Source organism: Coturnix japonica, chromosome 2 (genome assembly GCF_001577835.2).
Source record: "Coturnix japonica isolate 7356 chromosome 2, Coturnix japonica 2.1, whole genome shotgun sequence".
Taxonomy (NCBI): Eukaryota; Metazoa; Chordata; class Aves; order Galliformes; family Phasianidae; genus Coturnix; species Coturnix japonica.
In genome coordinates, this window is record NC_029517.1 from 43,883,443 (window position 1) to 43,897,306 (window position 13,864).

Consider the following 13,864-nt stretch of genomic DNA (forward strand, 5'->3'; position numbering starts at 1 on the left):
TCTTGGTACAAGGCTTAGAGTTTCTATCTGACTCTGTCCTGCTTTCTTTATACTGAAGTATTACTGACCTGACCTCTTTGATATATCAGTGTTGACAAACATGCAGTCTGACAAACAAGGTCCTGACACAGAGTCTTTCAGACATAGCTGTAGTACTTCCAACACCTGTCAAACTTCTATTCATATGAAGATAGTGCCAGAACATTGTTTTTTGTGTGTTTGTTTTTTATGAAGTAGAAAGCATACCATCATTTCATAAATAAATACTCCAGAAAATACAACAAAAATTTTATCAAAATGCAGAGTTGATTTTTGTTTTTGTTTTGTTTTGTTTTGCTTTGTTTTTACTAGGGTGGGCTTTGAAATGTTATATCAGTTTTATGCCTACAAAGTAGCACATTTGTCAATACTGAGCATAAGTATTTTTATAGTGTTGTATGAAATATATTGTAGAAGTGATTGAGGAAGTACTACCAAACTGAATGTCATGTTATCACAAAAATCATTCATTTTATTAATTGTCTTTGCATTAAAGTTCCTATTTCTTTTTTTAATGCAACATGAAAAAATAAAAATGAAAAATAACCTGTCAGTTTTACTTACCTAATGGAAATGTATCTTGAAAATGTAAATTTTAAATCTGACTACTCAGTGATCTTCAGTTTAGTTTGTCTATGTAGATTTCCTTTGCTGAGGAAATTATGTTATTCAATATGTTTTTAAAAAGAAACAACAACCAAACAATAACAACAAAAACCCAACACCTATACCAAACATGTTCTTTTCACAGATAACCTCACATGTTTCCTTCACCAACCTAAGTGTGCAGAAGCTTATTTAAATACTAACCTTTCTCTCCTAGATGCACAATTTAACTTCTTTATCTGCAGTAAAATTTACCAAAGTATGTGCAACAGTGGGATTCTAATTAGACTACTGTCAAGGCAGATGTTAAAATGCAGTAATCCGTTCCCACTCAGTAAGTTCCAATAAGTAAATATATATAAATGAATGCATACATACATACATAATAGAAAAAATATAAAAATGTGTGTTAATTGTATAGAAATCATGCCAAGACAATTCTGAATTTGGCAGTGTACTACTCTTCCACTTAAGCTACAGCCATCAAGCAGAATTTCATTTATTTATTTTTTTAATGGACTGTGCTTCATTGGCAAACTCCGAACTTCAAAACATGTGATAGGATCTAAGTTCTTGCTGTAAAACACAGTGAATAATTGTTTTCTGTTTCTTTCTCTGACATTCATTTATAGAATAGAAAAATTGTAAGGGATCTTTCATAATCTGTACATTAGAAGCAAAATTCTTTCTTTTGTGCAGTCAATGCAAGAATGGAAGAAATTCCAGAAGTTGTATTTTCCTCCTGGGAATAAATCCTAAAGTATTCAGGGAAATGCAGTTTTCTTTGAGGAACAGCAGGTCTTCGCATCAGACAAGACTGGTAAGACTGATCTCTCACCTTCTTTCTACTTCTGTTAGTCAAACAGACTATGATCAGACAGATCCTTAATAAGGAGGAAAGCCTGCAAAACAAAAGCTGTTCCCACTCTAACTCTAACATGTAGCAAACTGAACATCAAAAAGGAGTGGAATCAGGAGAGAGATAAGAACTAGGGCTCATTCAAGGGATGTCAAAAGAGACCACAACTAAGAGAAGAGGCCAAGTGTGCTACAGATCATTATCTCCGCAAAACATGCAAGTTCATTTTATTTGACATTAGCCCCTTCCTTCTGTGAAAATGTATTGCTTGAAACAAGGAAAAGATCCACAGCCATCCTAGCCAGTGCTGGACAGAGAAAATGTAGCCAGACACCATCTGCTAGGTGAATCTCACAGATACTTAAGCATTGTCTCTGTGTGATTTCAGAGGATGTAATATGAATAATAACATTCATGTTTTATAATGTAAAGAAATTTTTCACAAGCTGCATCATTTTTTTTTTTTTGGATACTTCTTCCTTCATTTATGAGGTAATCAGAATTATGTAATTCAAGAACATGAATAAGAAGTAATAAATTTTCCGTCTGTTTTCTGTTACTATTTTGGTATTTCCAGCAGCAAACACCTTGAGAAACAAAAGCAACAGCAACAAGATGAAGGTTTATGTTGCTTTTTTGTTTTTATTATTATTTACTTGTATTTGAATAATGTAATTGAAAGTAATAATCCTAATGATGCTAACACTATCATATCTTCTGGAGTCTTTTTCTCATTTTTGCTACTTTTGGATTTTCAGAAGCTCCTTTGACTTCAAATAGAGATATAAGTATGTGCATAAGTCCACAAGAAATACATACATTAGCTTAAGCAGTTTTGCATGTTTATTCAAAGAAATAGTTGGTCTTAAAATTGGCATAACTTCAGGTAAACACTGTGTTATCAAAAGCAAGTATACAGGTATTCATCTTGAGTATTTCTGAAAAATATTCAGCTTCAAAGATGCTACTAAAAACACATCACATTTAGATAGTTGTAGAAATGCTAGAAAAGTTTAAATTTCTTGGCATATATTTTTATGTCTATACTCATTACTTATATGAAGCAACTACAAGGAGAAAAAACAAACAAACAAAAAAAAAACCAACATGGATAATCATCATAGTATCATAGTCTTGTGCGGGTTGGAAGGGACCTTAGAGATCATCGAGTCCAACCCCTGGGATTCGAGCCTCCTGTGTAGCAGAGCGGCACTTCTACCACTTGCGTCACAGGGAGGATTCGAACCTAGGGTCTCCGGTGTTGCAACGCGGCATTCCTACCACTGCGCCACCGGGGCACACAAGCCTGGTCTGTTCATTCTTCTCTTTCTCTTAGCATCAGCCAAGCTATATCATGCTCAGCAGTGGGCATTAATGGTTGATTCTTCATTTTGGATGGAGTCGTGGAAACTTTCTATGCTACTGCTCAACTGTGAGAACAAGACATTAGCAGGCAGTGTCTCCATAATTTTTAAGACGCCGTGGAGGACAGGTGACTGAGGACTTGAAGAAGGCCAGTGTTGCTCCAGATTTCAAAGAGAGTGAAAGGGGAAACAAAGGAAACCATAGGCCTGGCAGCTTCACCTCTGTCCCAGGAATAGTGATGAAACAGTTCATCCTGGATGCCATTTCTAAGAATGTGGAGGACAGGAAGGTGAACGGATGCAGTAAACATAGTTTTGACAAAAGGAAAATCAGCTTAACCAATGCAATAAATTTTTGTGACTGAATGACTGGCTAGGTAGATGAGGGGCTTCAGCAAGGCTTTCAACATTGCTACCCATACCATCCTTGAAGATAAGCTAAGAAAATGTGAGTTAGAAGACTGGACAGCAAGGTGGATTAAGAACTGGCTGAATGGCAGAGCTGAGAGTGTAGTTATCAGTGGCACTGAGTTTGGTTGGAGGCCTGCAGCTTATAGTGTCCCCTGAGTGTCTGTTCTTGGCCTGGTCTTGTTCAGTGTGTTCAGTCAGTAACCCAGATGAAGGCACAGAATACACTCTCAACAAGTTTGCTGGTGATACTAAATTGGAAAGAGTGGCTAACATAACAGAGAACTGCATTGTCCTTCAAAGAGATTTCAGCAGGCTGGAGAGGTGGGCAGAGAAAATCATGAACTTCAGCAAGGATAAACACGGGGTCCTGCATCTGAAGAGGAATAACTAGGGCTGGGAGCTCACGTACAGGAAATCAGCCTTGAGGAGAACAATCTGGGAGTCCTGGTGGACAGCAGGCTCACTACTATCCAACAGTATGACCTTGTGGCCAAGAAGGGCAATGCTATCCTGGGGAGCATTAAAAAGAGCATGGCCATTAGGTTGAGGGAGTTGATTCACCACTTCTACTCTGCCTTGATGAGGCAATATCTGGAGTACTGTTCTGGGCTCCCCAGTTTGTGAAAGTCAGGGAAATTCTAGAATAAGTTCAGCAGAGGGATACAGAGATGATTGAGGGGCTGGATCCTATGACAAAAGTCTGAGAGAGCTGAGCATGTTTATCCTGGAGAAGACTGAGAGAAGATCTTATTAATGTGTATAAATATCTTAAGGCTGGGTATCAGCAGAATGGGGCCTGGCTGTTTTCTGTGGTTCCTGACAGGACAAGAAGTAACTGGTTCAAAGTGAAACACATAAACTTCTTCACTGTGAAGATAATGAAGCACTGGAACAGGCTACCCAGAGTGGTTGTCGAGTTTCCCTCTCTAGATGTGCTCAAAAGTTGCCTGAATGTGATCCTGGGTAATGTGTTATAGGTGGCCCTATTTGAAGAAGGAATTTCGGACTAAGTGATCCAAAGTGTTTCTTTCCAACCTCAAAAGTTTTGTGATTCTGTGGTTTCCTGGGTTCACACATTCTACTTCCATTCTAAATCAATTCGAGTTTGTTTTGGCTTAAAAAGTTTATGGAATCTAAGACCAAATTATTAAGAAGGTATTGATCATTAGAGTTGACATACTGTTTTAAGTAGTTTTTAACTGAAAGTTGTAGATATGTAAAACTGTATATATGACAGGGATACACAACTTCAGAGTTGTTAAGTAGTTATTGGAAAAAAAAAATATTTTTGATGTTAAATGACACAAAATGAACACTTTTTTAACCTCTTACCTGTTTCACCAAGACACAGAATATTCAATTTAGTTTAATATTAAAAATATTTTTTGCATGGCAAATTTTTGTTCTGCTGTCAATGAACGCCACAAAATATTGCAATTCCACTGAGCTCTAAAATGATCTAAAATCAAGTATCTGAAAAATACATTTTTTTACTTTTTTACATACAGTTAAACATCAGATACAAACCTTCCTCATTCCATTCATACAAAATGGTCTTACCGAAGTCAAGTAGCTAAGCAATGACTGAAATTTGTCCAACCTCCACCCACTTATTATTTAAGTGGAATTATTTTCATTATGTATAGAAAAGTTTGACCTTTGTATCATAAATACACGGGATAGAAGCAGTGAAGTGAAATAGTGGTTGTGACTGGAAGTGTTATTCATTATTTCTGTTTACTATTTCCCTTGGTTGGGAAACTGAAGAGGTAATAGAGTAATTTGGAACCATGTTCCCTCTTCTGAGCCTCTACCTATGGTATGGTTTTATGATATTTGGTTACTGGCATTCCTCATCATAACATCATGTACTGTACTGGGAGTTAAAGTGTTAGTGCTCCAGTTCTGAGTACCTGCCCGGAAGAGAAAAACTACATTCCCCAGAGGTCTTTGCATCTGAGAAGAGATATAACTCCTGGCAAGGTCACCTGATTGCTCTTCTTGCTTTCTTCTCCTTTGCCTCTCCTGGGCTGCTGTCCCAACTGCATGCATCACTTCAGTATTACTGTAAGGCCTACAGGTTTCAGATACTCCTCATTATATTTGATTTATTTGCTTCAATTATGTTGTATTATAGTGTGTCATCTTGCATTACAGTACCATATTTAGTAAAATTAGTTTGTTTCTCCTCAGATCATTGCTGCTGTTTTGAATTATTTTGGGGTTCCCTGTTTGCCTTTTCTGGAGGCGCAGATTATGTGAAATCCCTCCACCTCACTTGTTACAGAACCAGTCCAAACCAGCCCGTAAACCATTTACAGAGTCTTAATGCTAAGTAAAGATTAGGGCATGACACAGAGAACTAGTGTCATGATTACGCAGAGAAGCAAAGTTACTGCCAGTCAGGACAGATGTTCTAGGGCACGGTATGCATGGTATGATGTAGATCACACAAGAAGCAAAATGCTGCCTAAGCTGAATAACTACATAAAGCTCCTTAAGTAGCTCTGAGTAACATTTAGTAAATGAAGGAATGAAGAAAGATTTATCTTTTCAAGCACAGATTTATCTTAGAAGTGTTATTTTTAAGCACTTATCTAAAGGTCTTATTTCACTAAAGCAGTATTTATAACTTTAATTTAATAATGTGATTAAGGTAACTGTTTCAATACTATATTAAGCCAACCTTAAAAAGACAAAAAAAAACCCAAAAAACAAACAACAAAAAAAATCAGAAAACAAAAAAGGTTTTCTAGTAAGTTTAATGTTTTAATAACATAGCATTTTAATGTTCTGAGTAATCACAAGCGAAATTCCAAATATATATGAAAAGTTATCTGTTAAAATGACTTTTTCTTTACAATTCTTTTTTTTTTTTCTCTCTAAGCTTTTTAGCATGACCAGATATGCTATAGGAAGCCCAGAACATGACACTCTAAACACATATAATCTAAATGCTGCTCTTCTACTTGAACTAATGTTGTACATGACTTCAGCAAAGAATATTCATTTGCAATAAATCAAAAGATTCTACACTTTATATGATCACACATAAAAATATATTAAAAGAAGTCATTAAGGTTGCAAAGTCAAGCATTCAAAAATTAGAAAATGCAGAAGTAAAATTACTCATGCAACCTTAATTTATTCCATCAGTGTATATATTTTTATGATGTTAATAATATTATAAGATGCTTTTTTTTTTTCTTTTTTTTTTTTTTTTTTCTTTCCCACAAGACCTTTGCTTCATAAAATGGATAATGTTTTCTTACCAATGACTATTCAATAGGTGCTTTTCCCCTCACCATTCAGTGTGTAGTTTCCAGGACAGACACTCAAGGCTGTTTCAAAGATGGAAGGATGAACATCTTTCATGGTTTATCTGTAATGCTGATTATTCTGTTAAATGGGGCCTTACCAAATGTGTGGGAATTCATCCCTCTTCAAAAGGGATAAGAATTAGATTTATGTCAAAGGTACATCCAAATACAGTTGCTGAAATGGAGCAGTTTGTTGCCAGATTTCTTTTCAAAGGGCTATAATTAAATAAACACTTCTATGCTGAAATGGTGATTTTTTATTTGCTGCATCTGCAGCTATGAATTCTCAGTGCTTAGGCTAATTGAATCCTTTGGCGCCTAATCATCAAACCAAGGACCTCCATGGAAATCACAGTGATCTCATAAAAATCATCACATTTCTTGCCCTTGAACATACAGGAGTTTTGCAGCCTCATCAGAAACAATCTCTTGAAATAGTACTTGAATTTTCTACCTGTGAATCAATGGAGTCTTAAGAGTTAATCATCTCAGACTGAAGGAGATTCCTCATATACTCCTCTGAGTAGTTATTCAGTCTCTATTAGGTGTATTGACTACTTTATAATTAGCAGAGTACAAGGGGAACTTTAGCAACTAGTTAACATCTAGATACCTGTATTAATCTGCAAATTGAAATCTACTCTACTCATTTTCTTGCAAGGTGCTGACCATAAAACTCTTTTTCCTCTAGCTTCTGCAACAAAAGATTTTTTGCTACTGCTGAAGTAAACTTCTGAAAAACATATTATGTTAATTAACAAAGCTGAAGTGATATTTTGGAAACAACATAATGCCTGTTACTGTAGCTCACATCTCCCTGGAAATTCCTGTTTTTTTTTTTTTTCCTTCAAACAGGTAGTAATTCCAATTAACCTCTTTGTACTTAGCTAAGCCTAAGGCCTAACCACATTTTCCCTTAACCTTTACAAGATTTCCTATGAATCTTTCTTTGGGATCCTTTACCAACCTTCTTTGGTCTCCTTTATTCTTCTATCTCATCTCATTCCTGCTAATTTTCAAAACATGACATTTCCTATTCTTTTGGGGAAAAAAAAAAAAAATAAATAAAGGAGAAAAAGAAAAGAAAAAAAAAGAAAAAACAAAAAAAGGAAAAAAAAACAAAAACAAAAACAAAAAACCTATTCTTTCCTCACACTGGAACCAACACATTGTCCTGTCCCTCATACTGGCTTATCAGCCCTTATGCTCTACCAGTCCATCACTATTTGTCATCCAGAAGTTACTCCAATTGTTTACTACTTTTATACTGATTACAGTTTAAAAAAAATTGACAGTTCCTGTTATAGAGACAATTCGGAATGTTCTGTAAATAGCTCTCTGGGTTTCTGGGCTTCTTGAGACTGAAGACTGAACTAATAGAGAAACTGACAGCAAAAATAACCATCACCTATTGGGTACTTCTACAGGAGTGAGATGAAGCTATATGACAGAAGGTTTTGCAGATGACAGAGGCATAATGATATGCAGGAAACCTGAAACAGTCTGCAGTAGCCCAAATCTACCATTTCAGCAAAAGTCCATGAGCAAGAACAGTCACGGAGAAAACATATCTTTTCCACAAGCTATGGATAAATTTGTGAAGATTTAAAAAAAAATGTGGTGTGCACTGTTTTCCTGCCCTTGTTACCAACCTTACTTTGGATACTGATACTGTGGACTATATGGCTTCCAGTCCACAAGGATTCTATCTTAGGATAATAAAATGTTCCTTCATTTTTTATAATACTTGTACAGTGATCTAATTATTATAGTTTAATTTTGCAAAAACTATTCAACATCATGTATTCTACTAGGAAAAGATACATATGTATTTCATCTCACATAAAATTATGAGTTTATTTATATGCAATCAGCTCTTGTCACAGACTTCCAGTAGTTTTAATAATATGCAGTACTATCCACCTCTCTGCTAATTAATGAGCTTCAATGTATATTCTTGGCTTAAAGGTAAATGAAACCTAATTAAAATTACCATCATTGTGACATTTCCTGCTAAAGTTGGATCCTGTATCTTCTAAAATCATTTACTCCAAAGGGTATAGCACATGGTTTAACATGAATGGTTGCAAACAGTGCTGAACTCTGATCTTCCTCTCTGATTTAAAGCTATAAACCTGGAGGCATTAGAAGTAACTTAATACTCATTGCAAAAACAAAACAAAAACAAAAACAAAAACAAAAACAAAAACAAAAACAAACCAACCCAACAACAACAAATACATATGTATTTAAAAGTCAATTAGTGAATAATTCCTTTTGTTATTTTGCTCCCTTCCTTTCTCATTGAACTTGACCTTACTGACTACAGGAAGCATTATAAATTTTGAAAATCTCCCATGAGCTGGACATTTTAATGAACTACTCACAGCAGTCACCTGTCAGTGGACAGTGTATTGGAGAGAGTGAATGAAAATTTATCTTTCCTGCACAATATGTAGCACTACTTTTCACAGGGACCTGGACTAATTTAACTCCGCTGTTTTCTGAATTAACAAGGCTTGTCTTCAAACCTTTCAACATAGGAGCATTCTGTTCTGTTATTATTTTAGTGCCTGCCTTCCCACCCTCCCTCAGGACGTGCGTTATTTAATCCATCTGGAAGCTTAGTAACCAAGTTCCCCTGCTCTCCCTGACCCTAGTGATTTATGTTTCATATTTCATGCTGTGGTTGGTCTTTTACCACTTAAATCCTCCCTCCTTCTTTAGGTCACACTTTTTTTTTCCCTTCCCTTTTCTTTTCTTTCTTTTCTTTCTTTTTTTTCTTTTTCTTTTTCTTCTTTTAGCTTTCTTTCTCATTAATTTTTTTTTTAAGAAAAAGGATAAATGTTTGACAAGTGGACTGTTTGTCATGCAAGCCATAACACAGTTACAGTTAGAGAGGAAAATAATTCAATCTGCCAAGACTTAAATGCTGATAGATCATTGGCTGTTGCTAGGCCAAGGGTTGTGCCACTCATAATTTTTCCCACTGATACAACTATTTTATGGAATATGACATACATCTTTAGGTGTTAAATCATCCTTAGAATAATTTGTCTGTCAGGAATCAGAGTGAAAGGAAATAAAATACTCAAGCTCAGAGTCATATTGCTAAACCTCATATTCCATAGAGGCTCTGGCTTACACTTTAGTGTGTATCCCTATCTGTTTCTTTAAATAAGAGTAACATGGACAGAAAGGAACAGAGGAAAAAAAAAGAAAAAAAAAAAAAAAAAGACAAGAAGGAAGAGGGGAAGAAAAGAATTTGCATTATGGATGCTGGATTCACAATCAGTCTCCCTTCACTCAATGTGTTTTTTACTCCGCATTCATATCTGCCTTATCAGATTTCATGTTTAATGTCCACCCTGAGTCCCCCATCCCACACCCACAAATCTGAGGGAACACAATAGCACTGATAAAACGGAAGCAAATTTCTTCTATTAGTGACTGACAGCAATTTGAACAAAATGAAGTTGTACCATGATATCGTTATATATACAAGGTGCAAATAACCTAGTTTGAATAATCACAGCCTCTGTCCTTTTAAATGATTTTTCTCCCCCATTTAAAGCGAGGCCTTTGATGTGATAATATTAATTCCCTCTGTGCTTGGAGGAAGGAAAAAAAAAAACTAGGAAAAGCGGAAATTAAATGAGTAATGCTATGTCAGTCAATCTTTTAAACCAGGGCCTTATTAACAGCTAATCATTTTGTCATTTTGTCGCTCAAAGTAATGAATTTGATAGGGAGAGAAGGGAATGTTTTATGTTTATTTTTATTAGTTTTAAACAGAAACAGTTGTGGAAATATTATATTATTGAAGCTTGCAGAATTTAAGTGGTTTCTGTTCAGCATATCGCTATTTTTCTTCTCTGCCCATATCAGATTGCCATAATTTTGAATAATCTGCTTCTCTTAAATATATATATTTATATATATAAAATGAAAAGGATATTCATCTTAGAAATAGCACAGGGTGCCATGATTGGAGATGCATTATGCTTTTGTTAGGTATTTCTTAACATTCTATTTATTCAGAAGTATCTAAGTAATTAATCGCTAGGGTAGTTATGCAGCTGAAAGGAACAGTATATGTTTCTCAGCCTTCAATGTCTGAAGACTGCAAAAAATACAGGGAAATTCCCATGCATACTTTCTAAAAGTGTGATGATTTGTTTTCTTCTATATTAAAATTCTGAGGGCTAAGTCTACACGTTAAGCACATACAACCAGAATACATTAAAAATCTGTTGCTGAGGATGGATTTGCTATCAATGCCCCTGTAGCATTCTCCTTTGAAATGGCAGGGGTGACCTCTGAATTGAGATTCCAGAGGACTCTCAAATTAACTACTTTGAATATGGTGCCATTATAAGGCTTGATCAAATGTTGATTGGAGCCTTCCATCAGCAAAAATTGCCATATTGGGCACACAGAGAGTCTAAGAAAACCACATCTGTAATGAGATTGCAAATTCTGGTTTGCCTCAAAGTTACCTTTTATATACTTCCATTACCTTTATGTATACGCCTACTAAATATATGCTTATATGTTAAAGGCTGAAGTATAGATCATGACTGTATAGAAGTACAGAAAAGTAGTTCCCAATCTCCAGCTCAAGGCTAGCTTTCATTTACTGTGAGTTAAGTTTGCAAGCAAATCAATAGCTAGTAGCCTAGTGATATATCTGGTGATTTACTTATTCATTGATGGAAAAGTAATTGAGTGGGTTAGAGTACATGTGAAAATGCTTCTCTTGTACTACTAAAAATTCCATTTCATTTTTGCTTTCCAATATGAATGTACTTCAACATGGAAATTCCCTCTGCCAGAATGGCAGCATTTAATGTTAATTGAGAAACATATAAAAGTGGCTAAAGTAACCATACTTCTTAAAGCCTGAAAGGAAAATGCTGCTTGAAACAAATTATAAAGAAGTATTTCTAGACATATGCTATTTCCAGACAGTTCGAAAGGAAAAAAAAAAAAAAAAAGAGAGAGAGCAAATATCTTCTGTTGAGAAGGCTGGAGACAAGTAAAGGAAGAAAAGAACAAAGTAGCTCTCACAGAACAGTGCACCAAATGTCAGAGATGGCCTGTGCTTGAGTAGTAGAGTTTTTACAGTTGCTCTGAGCTGTAAGAGTTCAGATGTACTCACGAGTTAAATAAATTTCTATGAAGACTGTTCCAAACATAATGCCTCATAATTTATAATGTCGATTTTATTAGCCACCATGTTGATGGTACATTTTATTGCCATGCAACAGATGACAGAGAGGGGCAGCAGAGGGGCAGCCTGACAAAATGGTGACTGACATGGAGAAGAGGATGAATTGAAGATGTGGAAATGAATTCCACTGTGCAGAAAAAAATAGTACCCATTAATTTTTATTGACACTTACTGAACGTTTCTGGAGACTAAACAGTGGATGTGAGCACAGTGAGGCTGTGGGTGTTGTGTTTCAGCAGTGGTGACAAGAACATGAAAGAAAACCCACATTCTGTATTGCTATGTACTGCTGTCACACCATAGAATGAATTGCATCTTGATAAGCTCATCTGTATAAGTAGGGTAATGACTGTGACTGCTGAAAAAAACAGCATTTTTATCTTAAAATTTACCCTATCAAATAGTGCTATTGTGCTCATTGTATCTGTTGTAAAGTCCGTGGAAATAAGTAGGAGGTAGTACTATCAGAGCAATCTACATGTCTAGGAGTTCCAGCCATTATGCCTGTGCAGCTAGTAGAAAAATCTAAGATGAAATGCATTAAAGTCAGTGAAATGGAAACACATTAACTTGTTCAATCTCTTATTTTTCATGGTCTAGGTATAAACATAGTCTTCAGAAGTCAGCTGATCAATACTGTCTTGGTAATAAACAGGTACGTTAGAGCCCCAAACATGTTGATGTATTTGAATAACAGTCCTTCCAGCTCTTCGGGTCAGTTCATTACCAAGTTATCTTGTTCCATCAACATATAAACTGGGAAAGGAATATGAAATTACTCCTATCTCTGTAGGAGTAATTTTAAAATATATTGTAATTTAAAATTATATGTAATATAAAATAAAATAATTTTATTAATGATTATTTACATTATTATTTTTAAATAATTATTAATAATAAATTTTAAATATATTCTATGAGAGTAAAGCATGAACACATGGTAATGGTTCTGCTATTTTTCATTGAAAGTATTACTCAGGAGTCTATGCTAAATATAAGTTCTTCTTTTTATTAACTTTACATATTTCTATATTCTTAGCGTTACAGAATCAGTGTCTTTGTGGGATATGTTTTCTGCCATTATTTTTTTCTTCTGTTAACTGCTGCTTAAGGCTGCTCATTCACCCTCTTTGCTCTCTCATCAGAGCAGCAAAGAATAAAGTATTTTTTTTTTTTCCCATGGAAAACAAAGAACTTTCATAGCATTACAAAAAATATTATTTCCTTACTGTATGTAGTAGTCAAAGAAATAGCTGGATCCCTAATCTACATTATAGTCAGAAAAAAAAACACCATTATTTTGCAAATTGCTCACTATATTTTTGTAAGTATATATTATTTTTTACCTTACATTATATGTGCATGTAAGTAAGGAAATCTGCGAACAGCTATGCACATTCATGAGATTATTAGAGGAGCAGAATACAGGCAGGGATAAAAGATGATGCAGGTGTAGGAGTAATAGAAATGTTTTGTTTTGTACAGAAAAAATATCATTTTTTACTAATTTAATGCATTATTATTATTTGGGAAAAAAAATGTATCAAGTTCAGCAAAAAGAAAGTTATATTTGGCATACATGCTTGAAAAGCTGGAATACAAAACTAGAATGGGGATGTGGGATGCAGTATTAGTTAACTTTCATGAACTATGACATATATATTGTGCGTGAAACATTTCTTGAATATCTCAGTCAGTAAGATAAGAAACGAGATTAAATTTAGATTCTTAGAGTCTATATTTGTACGTATAGACATATTAGACTTCATTTTTTAGAGTACTGAGTACCCAAAACAATGGCAACAATAGTTCCTGAGTACTTAGCATTTTCAATGATCAAACTGTTGTTTTTGTCATTGAATATTGTTTTTCAGGAGCTTAGATTCAGGATTATCCTTCTGAAAATCTTAACCAATGATCCAAATCAGTGTCTAATAAAAATCAATATGCGCTTTGTCTCAGAATATCAATCCATTCACCACACCATAACAGATAGACAGCCTGTGTAAATTTTGAAATCATGTCACTATCT